Source organism: Dendrobates tinctorius, unplaced genomic scaffold, assembly GCF_039654945.1.
Source record: "Dendrobates tinctorius isolate UK_male_01 unplaced genomic scaffold, ASM3965494v1 ptg000011l, whole genome shotgun sequence".
In the NCBI taxonomy this organism is placed as follows: Eukaryota; Metazoa; Chordata; class Amphibia; order Anura; family Dendrobatidae; genus Dendrobates; species Dendrobates tinctorius.
The window spans coordinates 68,391,922-68,415,784 of record NW_027361679.1 but is presented as its reverse complement, the minus strand read 5'-3'; positions in this window follow the sequence as shown (position 1 = coordinate 68,415,784).

Genomic DNA, 23,863 nt, shown 5'->3' with positions numbered 1-23,863 from the left:
GGGTAACAGGAGAAATTGGACCCCAAAAGTTGTTTTGCAATTTGTCCTGAGTATGCTGATACCCTATATGTGGGGGTAAAACACTGTTTTGGCGCATGGCAGAGCTTGGAAGGGAAGGAGTACCATTTGACTTTTTCAATGCAGAATTGGCTGGAATTGAGATCAGACTCCATGTTGCATTTGGAGACCACCTGATGTGCCCAAACAGTGGAAACCCCCCAATTATAACTCCAGCCCTAACCCCAACACACCCCTAACCCTAATCTGAGCCCTAGCCCTAACCCTAACCCTAATGGGAAAATGGAAATAAATTCATTTTTTTTATTTTATTATTTTTCCCTAACTAAGGGGGTGATAACGGGGGGTTTGATTTACTATTTATGGCGGTTTTTATGTTTGGCGGCTGTCGCACGCCAAAAGACACTTTTTATTGTAAAAATAGTTTTTGCATCACCACATATTGAGAGCTATAATTTTTCCGTATTTTGACCCACCGAGTCATGTGGGGTCTTATTCTTTGCGGGATGAGTTGACGTTTTTATTGATACCATTTTCGGGCACGTGACATATTTTGATCACTCTTTATTCCGATTTTTGGGACGCAGAATGAACAAAAACCAGCGTTTCATGAATTTCTTTTGGGGGGGTGCGTTTACACCGTTCCGCGTGCGGTAAAATTGATAAAGTGGTTTTATTCTTCGGGTCGGTACGGTGACAGCGATACCTCATTTGGTCGTTTTTTATGTTTTGTCGGTTTTTTGCAATGAAAACAATTTTATATAAAAAGTAATTATTTTTGCATCGCTTTATTCTGCGAGCTATAACTTTTTTATTTTTTTGCGGATGACGCTGTATGGTGGCTCTTTTTTTGCGGGACAAGATGACGTTTTCAGCGGTACCATGGATATTTATATGCGTCTTTTTGATCGCGCGTTATTGCACTTTTTGTTCGGTGGTATGATAATAAATCATTATTTTTTGCTTCATTTTTTATTTTTTAAGGGGTTCGCTAAAGGGGTTAACTAATGGGACAGTTTTATAGGGCGGGTCGCTACGGACGTGGCGATAGCAAATATGTGTACTTTTATTGTTTTTTTTAATTTCCAAAAAATGAATTTATTGGGGAATATTTTTTTTTTTTACTAATTTATTTAGCGATTTTTTTAAAATTATTTTTACACTTTTTTTTTATTTTTTTTTAACTTTATTACATAGTCCCTGGTGGGACATCACTGTCCTGTGATCGCTGATCTGTCACATCACAGATCACTGTGACAGATCAGCAATCTGTCACAGGCAGTTCTGCAGACTTCCTCATGCCTGCGCTTTGCAGGCAGTAAGGAAGCCAGCTCCCTACAGGCCCCCGAAGGCCCCCGTCGCCACCTTGGATCTGGGGGCCTGTAGGGAAGGAGTCCCCCGCAGCAGCGCTGCACATTGCGCTGCCGTGGGGGGCTCAGGGAAGCACGGAGTGAGCCCCATCCCTGCCGATGCTTCCCTTTAACCTCCGGTACACCGCGATCGTGTTTGATCACGGTGTACAAGGGGTTAACGTGGCGGGGGCGGTCCGTGACCACCCCTGACACATTGTGCCGGGTGTCAGCTGTGATAATCAGCTGTACCCAGCCGCGATCAGCGGCGCTCACCACGTGGGCGCCGCTGATCGCATTAGACGTACTATCCCGTCCTTGGGAATTAAGTCACAGGGCACATGCACGGGATAGTACGTCTAATGGCAGAAAGGGGTTAATATATATAATAAATTTTGTATTTTTAATATAATCTTAATCTTGCTCCTTCATTTGCTCTTATTGGTATCTATGTTGTTTGAAGGGATCATATATATTGTTTAGGAGGATTTTCTTTTGTTTAGTGGAAGGTGACATGTAGATGGTATAAGATCGCCTGGGAGCCCTCCTGCAGAGGTGGTGTCTGGGTGCAGTTTTTGGAGCACCCTCAATGTTCATGTGATTACAAGCAGCCAGACACATGTGTGAACTTGTAAATGTAATATTTTACTGCAGGAGAAAACAGGGTACAGTCTCTCTCTTAAAGACAAAGTGTGTATGTAATTTACAGATTATAAGTTACACTGCATATTGTGCGTATGAAATTATGTGTCTCCTTATGAAACAAGCACGTTTAGGGCCTCCCCGTGTGCTTGGAGCACAGTTCTTTTCACTTGCTATTTGTTAGGTGTCGGGTTCCTGCAGCGGTTCAACAGGAATCCAGAGCCTCACATTCTGAGGTCTCCCATTGTCTCTCGACCGCAGAGGAGATTGCTCAGCAATCCCGGCTTCCAAGATGCTCTGCCCAGACCTGCTCTGTAAGGCTGGCTATTGCTGCCACTTTTGGGTCAGCAATGGCAATGCAGGCTGCTCAGCAGCAAATCGCTCCAGAGGCTGTCCTTCTGTCGCTCCACTGAGCATGCTCACGAGACGATCTCCCATTGGAGATCGGGAGCCACATGACCAGGTCCTTCACCAGATCTGATTGGTCCATCTCGGGGATCTGGAAGCTTCCAAATGGTCCTGGCTATAAAAGGTTCGCATGGCCGCTCGGCCATACTCTAGTATAATCTCTAGTTGCTACTGTATGAATGGTGATGGATGCATGAACCTGCGAATGACTCGTTAAGATCCCCCTCCCTCTGATATTATGAGTGTGTATAGGGACTTAGCTATAGCATCAGCGCCAGTCAGTGGCAAGCTACAAGCCACTACAGCATCCTCCACAGTGCTAGCGTCCGACAGTATGCCTGCTTCCGGGTATTGTCGACTAGCGGCAGTGACTGTCACCGCGCTGCAGTCTGCAGCTCTTCTTGGCGTCCGCAGTTGCGACGCCGCATGCACGGTAGGTCTAGACGGACGCAGACCCTCTGCCTAGGGCTCAGCTACTGTGATCATATACCGTACGTGCACTTCTCTGAGACCTGTGACGCTAACAGGCTCAGCCCTTTTGTGTTTTTCACTTAAGACATCTCTGTGAGTAAACAGAGATCGCTCAGCGCACCTGGATGACGTTCAACCCGCGTGCGTAATACCGCCATATTGTACGTCCGCAATTAGCTAGCAGCAGTGTTAACACCTTCTGCTCTGTGGACCCCGGGCGGGGAACGCACTTTACGTTATTTTATATTTAGTGTGTTCCGCCGTCCCTAACAGTATTGAAGAAAATGTTATACACAGTCCAGGTAATGCTACACTGATGGAGGGACCTTCACGAGTTGGCTCCACATGAAGCTTTAGCGTGGACTGGAATGTATTCAGGAGCAGTAGAGCTTCCATCCTCTGCCTTGATTAGACAGGACTGGGCTAAACTAGTCTGAACCATCTCACAGGAAGTGTCTGCACTGAGCTTGAGGCTCCTCCCAGCCGTTTATATGACAGCTTGTGAAGAAATGAATCACATAACTTTTATACGCACACAATTGCTAGTATATGGCAGCAAAGTACAATTTAAAATGCATTTGAAGCCTCAGAGTTCGTACATTACAACACTCAATTTATTAACGCACAGTGGCATGCTGGAACGAATCTACTGCCACACGACAACTGTTTCACTCAACAGCAGTAGGCCGGGTACTGGGATACCATAACAACAGTAGTGGATGATTGCAGAATGCTTTCCATGGTGAAGAAAGACCCCTTCTCAACATCCACCTAAAGGAAGGACACTCCCCATTAAGTAGGTGTTCCAGTATCTAAGTCTACCATAAAGACACTTCTTGAGCACAAATACAAAGGCTTCACCACAAGGTGCAAACCATTAATCAGCCTTAAAAGGAAACTGCCACCCCCTCGGACGTACATGACCTACTAATATGGGCATACAGGTAATAGAATTGTTACTTTAGTCCTATCTGTATGCCTCATATTAATGGTCATAGCTGCCTTCATCTCATCTGCATTGTTGGGTCTGGTGTCTCTCATCTTCCTCTAGACATCTGTCAAGTCAGCTGTCTTCCCCATGATTGTGGAGCCTACTGAAACAGACTAAGGGACCTTTTTAAATGCTTAGGAAGCCTTTGCAGGTGTTTTTTGTTAATTATTCTAATTTACTGAGATAATGACTTTTGGGTGTTCATTGGCTGTAAGCCATAATCATCAACATTAACAGAAATAAACACTTGAAATTGATCACTCTGTAATGACTCTATATAATATATGAGTTTCACATTTTGTATTGAAGAACTGAAATAAATTAACTTTTTGATGATATTCTAATTTAGTGAGAACTTGTATAATATCTTGAGACATGGTATGTATACTCATGAGAACACAGGAGATTTTAGCCACCGTGCCTTCATCAGGAGGCGTGGCTTTCATTGAAAAGGTAGGTACTATATAGTGATAATGAAAATAAGCCTGCCAATCGACGCGCTACCTGAGGTGTTGTTCTGCCCACGTGACTGGACGTCCTGGATGTGCTGTGTATGATGGGGACAGGATGTGTGCCATCACAATGGCAACAGAACCCAGCAAGCGATGCCAACAGGCCAAAGCAGCGCATGAACAGTGCGTGTCTGTGCTATAAAAGGACAGAAATGAAATAGAGCCTTGACCCCATGATGATAGTGATGAATGGCACTGTACACAGCGGGGGGCTGTCTCCCTGTCAACATGACAGTTTAAGGTAGCCACGTCAGTTGATTTTAATCAATAGATATTGCAATAATAATAACTTCCACAATTGGATGTGTTTTAACCCCTTCATCTCAAGCCTGGTTTGACCTTTATGACCAGGCAAAATTTTACAATTCTGACCAGTATCACTTTATGTACTAATAACTATGGGACACTTCAACGAATCCCACTGATTCTGATATTGTGTTTTCATGACATATTGTATTTCATAATAGTGGTAAAATTTATTCAACGTGACTTCAGTTTATTTGTGAAAAAAATGGAAATTTGGTAAACTTACAATTTTCAAACTTTTAATTTTTATGCCCCTTAATTAGAACATTATGTCACACAACATAGTTAATAAATAACATTTCCAACATGTCTGCTTTGCATCAGTACAATTTTTGAAACATAATTTGTTTTATAGTTATAAGGGTTAAAGGTTGACCAGTGATTTCTCATTTTTTCAACCAAAATTTACAAAACCATTTTTTTAGGGACCACATTACATTTGAAGTGACTTTAAGGAGTCCACGTGGCATATAATAACCAAAAGTGACACCATTCTAAAAACTGCACCCCTCCAAGTGTTCAAAACCACATTCAAGAAGTTTATTAACCCTTCAGGTGCTTCACAGGAATTTTTGAAATGTTTAAAAAACAATGAACATTTAACTTTTTTTCACAAAAAAATTACTTCAGATCCATTTTTTTTATTTTACTAAGGATAACAGGAGAAATTGGACCCCAAAAGTTGTTGTACAATTTGTCCTGAGTAGGCTGATACCCCATATGTGGGGGAGAACCTGGTGGAATATCAAGACCTTAGAAAAATATAAGAAATTTGGGCTTGTCCCAAGAGGTCTGAGATTACAAATTTTCCCAGCTTGGGAAGCTAATGTTTCCTTTCAAAAAACATGGGAAGGTGGTTTACTTAAATGTTCAAATATTATCATGGATATGCTTATTGAACATGATTGTGGCATCTTATCAGTTATATAAGATACAATCAAATCCTGTGAGTCAAAATTAGAGAAGCTTGATAAAAAGACTTTGGTCAAGCCTTTTCAAATACAGCTTAAGGCCACTATAGATCATTTTGAAAAGGAAGTAATAGGTGGCAAGAAAAATAAATTTAAAAGAGATCAAGCTGATTTTAAACATGGATGTGCATACAGATGGGTACATAAGGGCAACAAGAGGCCTTCTGGTCCAGATATTGTAGCCAGTAGTAATGTGCCTACCTTACGTGAACTTCCATCGAGTGATTTTCCATCTTCCAAACCAAGCGACGTCGAGGGCGCAATAAGAGGGGTCCACGTAAGAACGGATTTCCAAAGAAACGAACCAGAAATTTCAGGACTTGGTCCCCCAAATACAAGCGGGAGACCCGACAGAACAGGAGATGGTAGCTTCTTTATTAACAATGGATAACCCTTCAGGTTCGGGTAAGCTTCAGATTGTTAACTTGCCATCCTATGTCCTTTCGGATGTAGAGGTTTCTGTGTTCTAAAAGGGACTCTCTTTTTGCCCCACTAATTGCCTTGATAAGTTTACATTGATCAAGGATGTGTATTTGTTTTTTAGACAATTAACTTTTAAGTTATTGTACCATCAACATTCTGCAATTGATGATCTTCCTTTGGCTGAGAGACAGGCATTTAAAGATTTATTAGATCTGTTGGAAGAAAATGATGGAGGCCGGACAAGAACAAGATACTCTGGTAGGTTACCATCACGGGCCACGCCCTCTTTTTCTATTTTCCCAGCTGTGCAAAGTTTTTTCGACAGTTTGTGGTGAGATCAAATCATTGAAGCTGGATTCCAATAGGAATAGAAACATCAGCAAGGTGGAGCAGGCCACTATCACCAGATTAGGATCGAACAGTGATTTTGTGGTTAGAGAGGCCCATAAGTGGGGGGAATCTGGTTATCTGGCCAGTTGATTTGTATATTAAGAAAGCTAAATGCCAATTGACCAGAGTGAGTCTCCCCTCTGATCCCTCACAGGCCTTCAAAGCCAGATTGGACCGGCTGTTAGATTCTGCATGGGCCTGTAACATCATTAACAAACGTGAGAAAGATTTTTTGACAAACCACCACCCCAGGACACCGACCTTCTATATGCTTCCCAAGGTCCATAAATCACTTCAAGACCCTCCAGGTAGGCCTATAGTGTTGGGGATTGGGGGTTTGTTGTAATGGCCCTGCATTTACCTGGATTTTTTTCTCCAACCGCTGGTCATCTCTCTTAAGTCCTTTGTGAGAGACTCTACTTTTCTTATTCAGCAACTGCAGGACTTGGTCCTTCCTCCCAACACTTTGTTGGTTATGCTAGATGTAGAGTCTCTTTATACCTGTATCCAGCATGACCTGGGCATTCAGGCTGTCTCCTTCTTCTTGGACCATTAATCCTCTGGTGACAGGAAACGTGATTCCTTTCTTTTGGATCTTCTACACTTTGTGCTGGATAAGAACCACTTTGTATTTGACCGGGTTCATTACAGACAAGTCACAGGTACCGCGATGGGCACACATTGTGCGCCCTCATATGTGAATTTGTTTTTAGGGTGGTGTGAGATCACCAGAGTGTACTGTCTGGAGGTATTTTCCACCTATGTTGTCAAATGGTTTCGTTACATTGACAATATTTTGTTTTTCTGGACTGGCACCCTGGAGGATTGTCAGAACTTTGCTGGGATATTGAATGCCAATCCCTGGAATATGCGACTCATGGCACAGTTTTCTCCAACAATGGTCAAATTTTTGGATCTGAGGCTTTATTTTAAGGATTCGCGTATCTCCACCACCCTTTGTCGCAAACCTACAGCTACAAACAGCTTGTTGCATTCTTTGAGTTTTCATCCATAGTATTTAAAGAACGGTATCCCAAAGGGACAATTCTATAATTTAATAAGGAAATGCAGCACACAGGAGGGGTTTTTGGAACAGGCTAAGGACCTCACCCAATGTTTCAGGAGTAGGGGTTACCCCAAAAAGGTAATTTCGCCGGCCTGTGTGGCTGCCAAGGATGTTAATAGGGGACAACCTTGTTTGATCAAACCCTCCAAGCCACCTGGTACTATCATCACCTAAAATAGCCAATGTCAGGATATTCGGGGTATTCTATCTAGACACTGGGGTATTCTACTCAGTGAGCCTAGGTTCAAGATCCATATCTCTTTACAGCCCAGTTTGGTGGCCAGGAAGGCCAAAAGCCTGAAAGACTGTTAAGCCCCCGTTACACATAGCGATATCGCTAGCAATATCGCTGTAACATCACCGATTTTGTGACGTTATAGCGATATTGCTAGCGATATCGCTACATGTGATTCTTACCTCCGACCGGCTCCCCCGCTGCTCATCGCTGATCGCGCGAGAAGGTCCTGGACCATTTCTCGTCGGGCGCTTCCTGCTGGGCTTCCTGTGGCGCCGATGAGCGACGTGTGGACGCGGGCGGAGGACATCTGGATCGCCGCGTCTGACAGGTAAGTAACGACCGCCGACCCCTGCGATGTCGCTGGTGAGATCTGCCTGTGTGGCAGCTCACTAGCGACCACTTAGCGATGCACCAGCGATCCATATCGCTGTCGGGATCGCTGGTGCATCGCTAAGTGTAACGGTACCCTTAGAGTCACAGTCATTTCAAATGACCTACTGTGAGATTAAATAGGGGCACACGTCTCCAGGGGACATTTCCTTGTTGGGGTTGCACCATATGTTCATTTACCATCAGTTGCAGTATTTTCACACTTCCTATTTTTCCATTTCAGATTGTTTCTAAGTCTTTATTCAACTGCAAATCTCGGAATTTGATATATGCTTTGATTTGCCCATGTCCAAGGATCTACGTAGGACAAACTACTCAAGAATTGAGAAAAAAGATACAGCAGCACTTCTCTAACATAGCTACTGCCAAGAAGGACAAGGAAAAGGGCAAAACACTTTTGTCTTGTCGCCACGCACTTTATGTCCATGCACAATTGTCAGTCTAGAGGAACCAAAGTTATGGGGCTAGAGACTGTTCACTCAGACATTAGGGGTGGCGACATCACTTTAGAACTGCTTAGAAGTGAGTATAAATGGATTTTTAATCTCAACAGTTTGACTCTGTCTGGTCTAAATGAAGATCTGTTGTTTACTGGGTTCTATAAGCAAACTTAATGCCTACATTCTTCTCTCCTATTTGAGGGATTTGAGACGGAGTGACATGAATTGCAATTGAGCCCTTTCTCATTTTTACGTGTTTATTTGTTTGTGGCATTTTAGTTGGGCCACGTTTTTTGTAAATTTTATTTTTAATTATGCATATCGGCTCCCACTCTGTTCTTGTAGTTCCTATAGACCGCTTGCTATAAACAGCATACCATTTCTCCATTTGCGCTATGCCTTTTGTGCGGGCTCAGTCTTAATGCTTGGTCTTTTTTTTTACCCTTTTAAGCCTTTTCTATAAATGACACACCATCTATGTTGCTATTATTATGCCAATGATTTCTTTGGGTCGGGTTCATAACTAATATTAACATTTTCTACCAGTATGCAGTTTGGTTATTATTAAAAATTTATATTCTGCCAACAGTATATCTCTGACCCCTTTTTAGGTTTTTGCATGATATCTATGATATCAGTGCTTCATTACATATACTTTTTGCAATCATATACCTTCTTGGGTCTATCAGACTACGTTTTGAATGATGCATTTCAGCATTGTGTTTATTGCTATGAGTTTGATTTGTTGGGTCCATTTTCTATCATTTGAATATGTCCCTAATTTGGGACTATGGGACCTAAGGGCAGCACTGTAATCCCCTGCGTCAAATTGAGTTTTCTTTCTTTGTATAAATTATTGGCGATAGCCATTTAGCTAATTGGATGTTTGCACACATAGGTACCATTTGCTATCACATAAGTCGCGCTGGCATGTATGTTTGTTTGCTATTATATTTATGTTTGCGCACTATGTATCCCTTATGAGCCACTTAAAATTTTATTACACATAGCGATCTGGCTAGCGAGATCGCTGCTGAGTCACAAGTTTTGTGACGCAACAGCGATCTCACCAGCGAGATCGCTGTGTGTGACACTGACCAGCGACCGGCCCCCCTGCCGTTTATCGCTGATTGTCCTGGAATAGCCAGGACATTTTTTTGATCGCTGGTCTCCTGCTGGCCAGCACGCATCACTGCGTTTGACAGGCGGGAGACCAGCGATCAGTGCGCTGGTAACTAAGGAAACGCAGGGTTTCCAAGCAGCACGCAGTGCTTAGAAACCCGATGTGTACCTTAGTTACCAGCGCGCTGATGCAGGGAGCTGGTAACCAAGGTACACATCGGGTTTCTAAGTGACACACACCCCTTAGAAACCCGATGTGTACCATAGTTACAAGCTCCCTGCATCAGCGCGCTGGTAACTAAAGTACACCGCGACGCCGCGATCCTGACAAGTTGATATCGTTGTCGGGATTGCTGGTGAGTCGCTATGTATGACGGGGCCCTTAGGCTCTGGCTGTTACATCTACTGTGCCTGTGCGTATTTCTACTCTGTATGTATCGGTATTTCATCAGTTAGTTTTTCAAATGTGTGTGCATGTCTGAACTTGCCTTCAGTACCAGCGTATAGTACGCTTCATTATGCAACACCATGGGGCTGTGGGGATTATATAACCATTACAGTGACTACGCATGCACGTTATTTCACTTCTTATTGTCTCATTTGTGCCATTATACTAACTGCGCGTGCGCCAAACTTGTCTCATTTGTGCCATATACTAACTGCGCGTGCGCCAAACTTCATTTATCAATGGGATATCCGCGCATGTGCACTATCTCTGTTTACGCGCCGCTCTTAGCAACCTAGTATCTTGAGTTGCTGTCGCGCAATGTTGGCATGTTTCTGGACTAGTGACTCCTATGATATCCACGCATGCGCTCTATTTCTGTTTGCGTGCCGCTCTTAGCAACACAGCACCTTGAGTTGCCGTCACGCTTTGTTGATGTGCTTCTGGTCTGGCAGCTCCCTCGTTTCTCTGGTAAGCAGCACAGCTGCAGCATATTTTCTGTTTAATTTATAGATATAAATTGGGTACAGGATACCGTTAATGATCACCCCTGACAAAGCCACCGTGAGTGGCGACAAGCGTCGAGTACTTTCCTTTGCCTTTACATGTCACCATGTGTGCTTTAGTGGCTGCCATTGCTTCTGCCTTATAACACCCATTCATGGGTATCTAATTTGTTGGCTAGCTTGTTATCTCTTCTGACTACCTGCCTTGTTGGACTTTGACAGGTCTTGCTTGGGCTCTCATGGACCTTTGCCCTATTTAGATTTTTTTTCATGGTCGAATAAGTTTCATCAGATTCCTTGGTCTCTATTCGGGTAAGCCACAGAGTACATTTTTGTTGTTGTGGCAAATTTATATTGACAGGGGGCAGGTGTATACTCTTGTGGGGAGTTTTTCAGCTATTTGTGTTTGGGATTATACATAATCCCTGGGCTTTCATCTCTCCCCCTTCTTTTGCCTTATTGGATGGTATGCTGTTTATATACTTCCACACAGGTATCACTTGCTCACATGTGTGATGGGTTTAAGGGTCCCGTTACACTAAACGACGCACCAGCGATCCTGACAATGATACGACCTGGTCAGGATCGCTGGTGCGTCGCTACATGATCGCTGGTGAGCTCTCAAACAGGCAGACTCACCAGCAATCAGGACCAGCGAGAACGCTGGTAACCAGGGTAAATACTTTAGTGGGTAACTAAGCGTGCGCGTCCCTTAGTTACCCGCTTTGTACCCTGGATACCAGCGTGATTGCGTTGGGAGCTGGTATCCAAAGTAAACAGCGGGTAACTAAGCGTATGTGGCACTTAGTTACCTGCTGTTTACCTTGGATACCAGCTTCCAGCGCGAGCATGCTGGTATCCAGTGTACACAGCGGGTAACTAAGGGACGTGCGCGGTTAGTTACCTGCTATTTATCTTGGATACCAGCTCACAGCATCTTCTTACAGCGCTAGGAGCTCGCTGATCGTTGGTCTCCCGCTGCCACATGCAGGGATGCATGCTGGCCAGCGGGAGACCAACGATCAAAAAATGGCCCAGGACATTCCTGCACGATCAGTGATATCCGGCGGGGGGGGACGGTCGCTGATGTGTGCCACACAGCGAGATCGCTGATGCGTCACAAAATTTGGGACTCATCAGCGATCTCGTTAGTGATCTCGCTTAGTGTGAAGTACCCCTAAGGCTATAGCTTTATTATGAGCTTAATTGTTTAGGTTATGTCACATGAGTGACTTTTTAATGTTTTTAATGCTTTTTGTGTGTCTTTTGTACTCAATAAAATTTATGTGTCATTTCTATATGGTGTGGTGATCCCCTTCATTATGGCCTATAACTTTCTCTTCTTTTCATATATGACACATCAAGTTCATTACTCTCAAGACTCTGGATGCAAGCACAAGACTTTGTATGTAAGTATAGAAGCTTTGAAAATGTCTGTCTGTCTTTGCAGTCTGTACTCTGTACTAATTTTTTTTTCTGTTCCTTGTAGACTGTTTGCTGATCCGGTCCCGGACTGCCTTCCTGGTGCTGCCATCCTGGTGCTGCCTTCCTTGTGCTGCCGTCCTGGTGCTTTGCTGCCGTTTGTCCTGGTGCTGTGCTGCTGTCCCTGTTCTGTGCTGCCTGACTGCTTTGCTGTTGGACTACTGCCTGTAATGTAAGTATTGGTATCCATTGTGGGTTTTTTTTGGCTTCATTGTATTTGGCTCTTAACAAGTTTAATTTTTCTTCTCTGTTCTTTTCTCCAGTGTTCTACTTGACTGCTGCCTGCTATTCCAACATGTCCTCCAGTGAAGCTTCCGAGAGTGGACATGACACCGATTATGTAATCACATTTGATATAATGATTGGTATGTATTGACTGGCAATACTATACATGTGGTAAATCATGCATTTTCTTTACAGGTACCTTCCAGTGCGGAACAGCAGGAGCAGTCGAGTGGAAATAAATCTTTCTAGCGTCGTCGGCCTCAAGTTTTTGAGGAGGAAAGACAGGGTGTAAGTGGTCTTTTCTTTATCAGAGTTGAAGTTGAATTTGTTTTCAGTTTTACTTACAATTTTTATTCACTTCATCTATAGGTTCCACAACATGAGGAAGTAAAACCAGACATTGAGAACGACCAACTAGTTCAATCTATGCAAGAGCGAGCAGCGTTGTGGGACCCCCGCAGGGCAGTTTCTAGGGAATTTTGCCAACAGGGCGACCATCGAAAAAGGGCCCCCCCCCGAACTTTAACATGCTGAATACTTTAGATAAACTTAGATAAACGTGTCTTACCTTTGCATCAATCCAATCCTCGAAGGCATCACCCCCTGATATTACACACAAAGACAGCAGGCTAAGCACCACTGTATCCTCAAAAAAATAAAATAAATACATCACTGCAGTAATAATATCCCTTAATTAGCCCCTATGGTAATAATATCCCCCATCCTGACCCCTGTGTGTCTCATTCCTGACTTCAGCCATATTTTCTCTCATCCTGCCCTCATGAGTATCCATTCTGCCCCCATATGATCTCTCGATCCTGCCCCATCTACATCGTATCCATCCTGCCCCATGATCCTGCACCATGTGTCTCCCATCCTGCCCCCTGTGTCTCACATTCTGCCCCGTCCTGTGTCTCACTTTCACATTCTGCCCCCTCCTGTGTCTCACTGTCACATTCTGTCCCTCCTGTGTCTCACTGTCACATACTGCCCTTTCCTGTGTCTTACTGGCACATTCTGCCCCCATGTCTGCATTCTGCCCCATCATGTCTGCATTCTGCCCCATCATGTCTTGCAATCTGCCCCATCATGTCTTGCATTCTGCCCCATCATGTCCAGCAATCTGCCCCATCATGTCTTGCATTCTGCCCCCATCATGTCTTGCATTCTGCCCCCATCATGTCTTGCATTCTGCCCCCATCATGTCTTGCATTCTGCCCCATCATGTCTTGCATTCTGCCCCCATCATGTCTTGCATTCTGCCCCCATCATGTGTTGCATTCTGCCCCCATCATGTGTTGCATTCTGGCCCCATCATATCTGCATTCTGCCCCCATCATATCTGCATTCTGCCCCATCATGTCTGCATTCTGCCCCATCATGTCTTTCATTCTGCCCCTATCATGTCTTGCATTCTGCCCCATCATGTCTTGCATTCTGCCCCCATCATGTCTTGCATTCTGCCCCCATCATGTCTGCATTCTGCCCCATGTCTTGCATTCTGCCCCCATCATATCTGCATTCTTCCCCATCATGTCTGCATTCTGCCCCATGTCTTGCATTCTGCCCCCATCATATCTGCATTCTGCCCCATCATGTCTGCATTCTGCCCACATCATGTCTTGCATTCTGCCCCATCATGTCTTGCATTCTGCCCCCATCATGTCTTGCATTCTGCCCCCATCATGTCTGCATTCTGCCCCATGTCTTGCATTCTGCCCCCATCATATCTGCATTCTTCCCCATCATGTCTGCATTCTGCCCCATGTCTTGCATTCTGCCCCATCATATCTGCATTCTGCCCCATCATGTCTGCATTCTGCCCACATCATGTCTTGCATTCTGCCCCATCATGTCTTGCATTCTGCCCCCATGTCTTGCATTCTGTCCCCATCATGTCTGCATTCTGCCCCATGTCTTGCATTCTGCCCCCATCATGTCTGCATTCTGCCCCATCATGTCTGCATTCTGCCCCATCATGTCTGCATTCTGCCCCATCATGTCTTGCATTCTACCCCCATCATGTCTGCATTCTGCCCCCATCATGTCTTGCATTCTGCCCCCATCATGTCTTGCATTCTGCCCCCATCATGTCTTGCATTCTGCCCCCATCATGTCTTGCATTCTGCCCCATCATGTCTTGCATTCTGCCCCCATCATGTCTTGCATTCTGCCCCCATCATATCTGCATTCTGCCCCATCATGTCTGCATTCTGCCCCTATCATGTCTGCATTCTGCCCCATCATGTCTTGAATTCTGCCCCATGTCTTGCATTCTGCCCCCATCATATCTGCATTCTGCCCCATCATGTCTGCATTCTGCCCACATCATGTCTTGCATTCTGCCCCATCATGTCTTGCATTCTGCCCCCATGTCTTGCATTCTGCCCCCATCATGTCTGCATTCTGCCCCATCATGTCTTGCATTCTACCCCCATCATGTCTGCATTCTGCCCCCATCATGTCTTGCATTCTGCCCCCATCATGTCTTGCATTCTGCTCCCATCATGTCTTGCATTCTGCCCCATCATGTCTTGCATTCTGCCCCCATCATGTCTTGCATTCTGCCCCCATCATGTCTTGCATTCTGCCCCCATCATGTGTTGCATTCTGCCCCCATCATGTGTTGCATTCTGGCCCCATCATATCTGCATTCTGCCCCATCATGTCTTGCATTCTGCCCCCCATCATGTCTGCATTCTGCCCCATCATGTCTTGCATTCTGCCCCATCATGTCTTGCATTCTGCCCCCATCATGTCTGCATTCTGCCCCATCATGTCTGCATTCTGCCCCATCATGTCTGCATTCTGCCCCCATCATGTCTGCATTCTGCCCCATCATGTCTGCATTCTGCCCCCATCATGTCTTGCATTCTGCCCCCATCATGTCTTGCATTCTGCCCCATCATGTCTTGCATTCTGCCCCCATCATGTCTTGCATTCTGCCCCATCATGTCTTGCATTCTGCCCCATCATGTCTCCCATTCTGCCCCCTGTCTGCATTCTGCCCCATCATGTCTGCATTCTGCCCCCATCATGTCTTGCATTCTGCCCCATCATGTCTTGCATTCTGCCCTCTCTTGTCTTGCATTCTGCCCCATCATGTCTCGCATTATGCCCCTTGTCTTGCATTCTGCCCCATCATGTCTTGCATTCTGCCCCATGTCTGCATTCTGCCCCATGTCTGCATTCTGCCCCCATCATGTCTGCATTCTGCCCCCATCATGTCTGCATTCTGCCCCATCATGTCTGCATTCTGCCCCCATCATGTCTTGCATTCTGCCCCATCATGTCTGCATTCTGCCCCCATCATGTCTGCATTCTGCCCCATCATGTCTTGCATTCTGCCCCCATCATGTCTTGCATTCTGCCCCATCATGTCTTGCATTCTGCCCACATCATGTCTTGCATTCTGCCCCATCATGTCTTGCATTCTGCCCCATCATGTCTTACATTCTGCCCCCATGTCTTGCATTCTGCCCCCATTTCTCCATATTTGCCCCTGTGTTGTGTCTCCAGTCCTACCCCCGAGTCTCCATTCTGCCAGGGAAACATATTGCCCCTTTCAATAATAAAATAAAAACTTTGTTCTTACCTGGCCTCGCTCCTGCGTTGAAGTTGGAGCTGCAGCTGTGTGAGGCTGAGCTGAAAGGACCTGTGGTGACGTCATCGTCATGTGATCATGGGGCGGGCTGATCAATGGTGAAGGACTGTGATAATGATGACGTCACCACAGGTCCTTCAGCTCTTCTGTAGCTTTGGATGTCGGCCGCTGCAGCGCACACTTGGGCCCGCCTGGCGCCCCATGACATGCAGCACTTGGGGCCCGATGACTGTAAGCACAGGAGCGGGGCCCCTGATCTGCGGGGCCCCCTTCTGTACTGCTGTTCATCGGGCCCCATACAGCAGTATGGGCTGTCATGCCCTGATGGCGGCCCTGGGCAGGCGCGCCCCCTGGCTTGGGTGGTGCCCCGGGCGATCGCACCCCCCGTCCCCCCCCTAAAAACGGCCCTGGACTCCCGTGATCGTAATAATTCCGACTCAGCATTGATTCGACGACTCTGGAAAGAAGTGGCAACATTGCTGTTGGCTGATTGGGACCGTGCCATACCACATACCAGAAATAAATTTTGTAAGTATTGCAATGTGGTCTGACGCGGCAGTGAACCTGTTAATGTAGGTACATTGTTTTACAATTAATTTTTCCTTTTTTGCCCCTTCACAATGAAGAGAATAAAACTCCGTTGGCACTCAATGAAGGATCGCTTCAATAAGCACATGAGAGAGGAGATTCGGATTCGAAGTGGTTCTGCTCCAACAGTACGAAAATATAAGTACCGTCATCTGCTTTCGTTTCTGAGGCCTGCGGTTGCTCAGCGAACGTGAGTATCTTTTGTGTTGTCTTACTATTATTTAAACTTATTATTTTACTAATGTTTTTCATTTATTTTCCACACAGAACCTGGAGCAACACCACACAACCTGGATCGTCCTTTGTTGGAGCGGCCCCTCATCGACCAGCCAACGAACAGGCCCAATCCCAATCATCCATCAGTGATGGAGCAAACAGGCAGGGGAACAGGCAGTCGGTCCATCTGGCTTTCCCCTCTCCCAGCCCTCTGCCACTACTTTACTTTGGTCTGCTCGCCAGCGGCAGAGGGCTTGGGAGAGGACAGTCATGCCCCAGTTTGTTCACTTAGGCTCAATCTTCCAGGATGGGATTAAGGTGGTTGTAGATAGACTGGATAGTGGGTTCACTCAGGTGAACACACTTTTATAGGAAGTCCACAGATGCCTTGACCGCCTGGAAGCCGACCTTAATAGACCGGCGCAACATTATTTTTATACCATTGAACGGGGCATGTCGGAAAACCTTAGTCCTGAACTTCAGCTGTATGTGATAAAGGCCTGTCAGGCATCTTACAGAGAAGGCCATGCAGCAGTTCCGATAGCAGCAGGCACAAACTTCTTTCCCTATAGGTCAACAAGCTCCAGCACAGCATCAGTGGCAGAATCCACCAGCACATTTCCAAATATCGCAAGGACTTGGATACAAGTATGCTCAACAAGTGACCTATCCACCACCACCTCCACTACTGGACATTAGAACTGTTCCTACAGTACCCAGCTACACCATGCAGCAGGGTGTAGCAGCCCAGCCTTCAACTTCCACCACGCAGCCGAGTTCAGCAGCCCAGCCTTCAACTTACACCACGTATCTGAGTACAGCACCCCAGCCTTCAACTTACACCACGCATCTGAGTGCAACAGCCCAGCCTTCAACTTACACCATGCATCTGAGTGCAGCAACCCAGCCTTCTACTTCCGCCATGCATCTGAATGCAGCAGCCCAGCCTCAAACTTACACCATGCAGCTTAGTTCAGCACTCCAGGAACAGGAAAAAAAATGCTGAGGAACCAGTAAAACAAAGGCCAGGAAAAGAAAAGTAGTGAAGAAACATTACCGACACCCTCCACCCTCACCTCCGAATGTGTCTCCATTTCCAAGTCACTTCCCACCTTCCCTTGGTTCTCTCCCATCCAATGTGTCAATCCCTTCCAACTTGTATTCCACTCCTAATGTGTCCTCTTCCCCAATGTGTCCTCTGCTAATGTTTCTGACCCAATCTTCCAATTGACTGCCACTTCCCCTGTAACAATTTCCCCAACCACTCCTAGCCTACCATCACAGCCCGACACCCCCCAGGTCCACAATATAACTCCCTCCTTCAGACCCCGAAAGTAAATCCCATTATTTTTCTTTTTTTTAATTTATTTGTTACATTTTCAAATACATTTTATTTTTGTTATTAAAAATTATTTTGTTTCACAATACCTGTCTCCCTCTGTTTTCTTTATCTCTTTTTTTAAACATGTGTGTATTGTTGAGTGAAGTATTAACGGTTGTACAGTCAAGGTGTTAGTATTAAAGTCAGCAAACAGTACAGGTACATTACATTACAGGTACAGTTTACCTAGCGACTTAAACCATTTTGTCTTGCCATGCCACACGTCCAATATCCGAAAGAAAGTAGGCAGCAAATTTATCCCTCATTTGGGCAACTTCCACTGTAGTCCTCAGAGGATGATCTTGGTAATCCTGCAATGTGGTATTAACAGGTTCCTCAAGTTCTAAGTTGGGTCGCTCTTTTGCAGGATGTAATTGTGCAGAACAACACACACTTTCACAACCTCATCAATTGTTTCAATTTTAAGATTGATAGCTGTACCCAAAATGTGCCTTTTAGATACCAGCAATCCAAAGGCACACTCCACAATTCATCGTGCCCTTGTCAGTCAGTAGTTGTAAATCCTTTTGGTGTGATTCAAGTCCCGACTTGAGTATGGTTTTATGAGGTTGGCACACATTTGAAACGCCTCATCCCCAACTACAACAAATGGCATTGGCGGTCCTTCAGTGTTGGGAAGAGGCTGTGGCTGTAGAAAATTGAAGTCATTACTATACAAACGTTGGCCCATGACTGAGTTTTTGAAATGGACAGTCAGCATCTGCAATCGCCATGAGAGCAATCGAAAAGTATTTTTTGTAATTGAAATACTTAGATCGGCTTCCAGCTGGCTTCATAATGCGAATGTGTCCACAGCCCCCAAACAGTTTGGAAAATTGCCAAGGCCCAGAAATGTTGCAGCATTTTCCAGCCCGAATTCAGTTGTGGGTTTGGGGAGGAATTCTTCATGCAGAACGTCACATAAAGCACGGCAGGTGTTTCCAACAATCCCAGAAATGGTGGACACTCCAATCCGGAACTGAAAATGTAGAGATGATAAGGTCTCTCCGGTAGATAGGAATCTTCCGAACAGAAAATGGGAAAAAAAATAAGTAGATGGTTTTTCAAACAAAACAATAATACTAATGACGTGTTTGTTTTTCAAAATTACATACCTTAGGGTCACCAACAGATGTTCCTCCGCAGGAATTGCTCGACGTAGTTGTGTGTCCTGCCTGGTGATGAATCCTCGGACACGTTGCAGCAAGTCATTGAAGCTCTGTTCCGACATACTCGTGTAGTCAAAAAACTTTTGCGGGTTTTTACGCAGCTCTGTGTACGAGTGGCAGGCTCCACGGCTCTCTTGGACTTCAACAATGGGGTGTTACCAATAGCGATGACGACGTCTTCTCCGTCTTTCTCTTCTTCTTTCTTCTTCACAAGCCACAGCAAAGGCAAAAGCCAATTTCAATTGCAAATCAAGATTAATAATGAAGCTCTCCACGCTAAGATCCATCTTGCAGCTGGATACAGCAACAAAAGATGAGGCTTCATCTGTGCAGCGTGTCTATATATAGAAATCCCAGGAGACACACCTACTGGGTGTCTGGTGTCAAGGAAACTCTACTGGAAAAGCATTGGAAATATCTAACGTATGCGCAGAAAACGCAAACGCATGCAAAAACACATACAAATGCATGCACATGCAGCGTTTTTTGCCATCATGCGTAAGATGATGCGGAGAAAAAACACTGCAGAAACATGCATTTGCATGCGTTTTTTGCATACGTTTGCGCACAGAAACGCTAATGTGAGCCTAGCCTTAGACCAGAAGACCAGAGATGTATAAGTCACACACACTGAGAAACCTAATCTATGATGGACGCGTGTTCTTTTTCTGCTGTTCTGCCTGCTTATGATTGGGCAACTCATACAAACAGAAGAAGTACACTCCCCCAGTGAAAAATATCTGATAACGCCCATTAGGTGCCAAATACTTTGATTGCTAATATCCGCACTAGAGAGTTGAAAAAAAATGTTGTATTCTGCTCTGCAGCCACTATTTTATTGTGTGTCCAGTTTGATATGAAAAATATGGTAAATGGTCCCCTTCAAGGGTATGTGCACACAGCATCGCTTTCAGACAGATTCCACCTGGTACCTGCATGAAAAAGCCCCGCAAAATCAAGGAAAAAAATGAACACAGTGAACAGCAATGTAAATCTGCATATGCTGTGCACATGTTCAATCTTTTGCTATTTCTTCTAACTGCTTCAGAGTTTGGAAACCTTGAAGCAGGTCAAACACTTCACATGCTCCCCGGGCTGCTTCGGCTGGAAAGACACTTGCCCAGCGTCGGACTGGAACACCTTGGGCCCACCAGAGAAAATCATTCTTGGGGCCCACTATGTAGCTGCATAGAGTTAAATACCAGACCACCAATTATGCGGTAAAACACGCTAATATCCGGGTATAATATAAGGTTGTACATGTCTTAATTATGTAGCAGGAGTTGGGGTAGCCCCCTCATAGAATATAAAGCAGCCCCCTCACATAGTATAATGCAGCCATCTCATAGAATATAATGCAGCCAGCTCATAGAATATAATACTGCCCCCCTCATAGGGTATAATGCACCCCCTCATAGGGAATAATGCTGCCCCCCCTCATAGGGAATAATGCTGCCCCCCTCATAGGGTATAATGCTGCCCCCCTCATAGGGTATAATGCTGCCCCCCTCATAGGGTATAATGCTGCCCCCTCATAGGGTATAATGCTGCCCCCCTCATAGGGTATAATGCTGCCCCCCTCATAGGGTATAATGCTGCCCCCCTCATAGGGTATAATGCACTCCCTCATTGGGTATAATACTGCCCCCCCTCATAGGGTATAATGCTGCCCCCCTCATAGGGTATAATGCTGCCCCCCATAGGGGTATAATGCACTCCCTCATACGGTATAATGCTGCCTCCTCATAGGGTATAATGCTGCCCCCTCATAGGGTATAATACTGCCCCCCTCATAGGGAATAATGCCCCCCTCATAGGGTATAATGCTATATAGATATAGAGTTAGATAGATATAGATAGAAAGATAGATGTAGAAATAGATAGATATAGAGATAGATAGTAGATAATGGATAGAAAGTAGATAATGGATAGATATAGATAGAAAGATTCATAGAGATAGATAGAGATAGATATAGAAAGAAATATAGATAGATAGATAGATAGATAGGTAGATAGATATAGAGATAGATAGAAAATAGATAATGGATAGATAGATAGATAGATATCATAGATAGATAGATAGATAGATATAGAGATAGCTATAGATAGAAAGATAGATAGATATATAGATAGAGATAGATAATAGATAGAGATATACAGATATAATAATAATAATAATAATAATAATAATATAGACATATATAGATAGATATAGAGATAAATATATATATAGATAGATGGCTATAAATAAAAATAGATATAGAGATATATATATATATAGAGATAGATATAGAGATAATAGATATAGAGATAGATAGATAGATATAGAGACAGATAGATATAGAAAGATAGATATAGAGATAGATATAGAGATAATAGCTAGATATAGAGATATGTATAGAGATCGACAGATATAGAGTTAGAAAGATAGATAGATAGATATAGAGAGAGATATAGAGATAGAGATAGCTAGATAGATAGATGGATAGATAGATATAGATAATAGAGATAATAGATAGATATAATAGATAGATATAGAGATAGATGGATAGATCAATAGATAGATAGATAAAGAGATAGATAGATAATGAGATATAGAGATAGATATAGAGATATAGTGTTAGATAGAAAGATAGATATAGAGATAGATAGATATAGAGATAGATAGATATAGAGATAACAGATAGATATAGAGATAGATAGATATAGAGATAATATATAGATATAGAGAAAGATAGATATAGATATAAAGATAGATAGAGAGAGCGGTAGAGAGATAGATATAGAGAGAGATAGATACAGAGATCGATAAATAGAGAGATAGATATAGATATAGATAATAGATAGAGATAGATAGATAAAGATAGATAATAAATATAGAGATAACAGATAGATATAGAGATAGAGTAAGATAGAAAGATATAGAGATAGGTAGATATAGATAATAGAGATAGCTAGATAGACATAATAGATAGATATAGAGATAGATAGAAAGATAGATATAGAGATAGATGTAGAGATAGAAAGATAGATATAGAGATAGAGCGATAGAGATAGATATAGATAATAGATAGAGATAAATAGATAGATATAGAGATAGATATAGAGATAGAAAGATAGATATAGAGAGAGATATAGAGAGAAGTAGATATAGAGATAATAGATATATATATATAGATAGATAGATATAGATACAGAGAAAAGATATAGAGATAAATAGAGAAAGATAGATAGATATAGAGATAGAGCGATAGATAGATATACAGAGAGATAGATATAGAGATAGATAGAGATATATAGATAGATAGCTATAGAGAAAGATATAGAGATAGATATAGAGAGAAATAGATATAGAGATAGATATAGATATAGATAGAGATAGATATATATATAGATATAGAGATAGATATAGCTATAGAGATAGAGCGATAGATAGCGAGAGATATAGATATAGAGATAGATACAGAGAAAAGATATAGAGATAGATAACGGATAGATAAATAGATAGGTATAGAGATAGATATAGATATTAGATAGAGATATATATAGATAAAGATAGATAGATATAGATGGTAGCTAGATAGATAATAAATATAGAGATAGATAGAGTAAGATAGATAGACATAATAGATAGATATAGAGATATATATAGAAAGATATAGAGATAGATATAGAGATAGATGTAGAGATAGAAAGATAGATATAAAGATAGAGCGATAGATAGATAGATAGATATAGAAATAGACAGATATAGATAATAGATAGAGATAGAAAGATAGATATAAGAGAGATAGAGAGAGAGATATATATAGAGATAGAGAGAGCGAGAGAGATATAAAAAACAAAACAAAACACAATACTCACCTCTCCTCCTCGCTCCCACGCTGATCCCGGCCTCAGTGTCAGGAGCTGCCCCCTCTGCCAGACACACAGCGGGTGCGCGATGTAGTGACGTCATCGCGCACTGGCTGTGAGCCAGGAGCAGAGAGGACTGAGGGCGGCGCCGGCCCTGATTTACAGCTGTAGTCTGCAGAGCGGCTTACTGGGCTGGGGGCGGGGCCTCTGGGGGTGGAGACTGTGAAATGATATTCACTGCTTCGCAGTGAATATTCATTTCTCTTTAGCAGCGGGGACAGGGGCTCCTGCCTCCTGACACCCGCTGCTGCTCCGCTGGCAGGGGCCCCCATAGCAGCTGCATGGTGTGCGACACACCACTGGCTGGGGGCCCCTGGAGCAGCGGGGGCCCTAGGCAACTGCTGGCCCTGTATGCCTGCAGGTGCCAGGGCCCACCAGATGCCAGGGCCCACCGGAGAATCCACCGGTTCTCCGGTGGGCCAGTCCGACGCTGCACTTGCCTCTATAATGGAATGATCAGGGAAAAGATGCTGGCAGTGAAGCCACTGCAAAAACTATGGCAGAGCCACCAGAGAAGCTGCTTCAGGAAAAAGATCATCTATTACTTTGTAGGATGTTAGAAAGTTTAGGGCGTTAGGGTTGTCTGGTCTTAGGC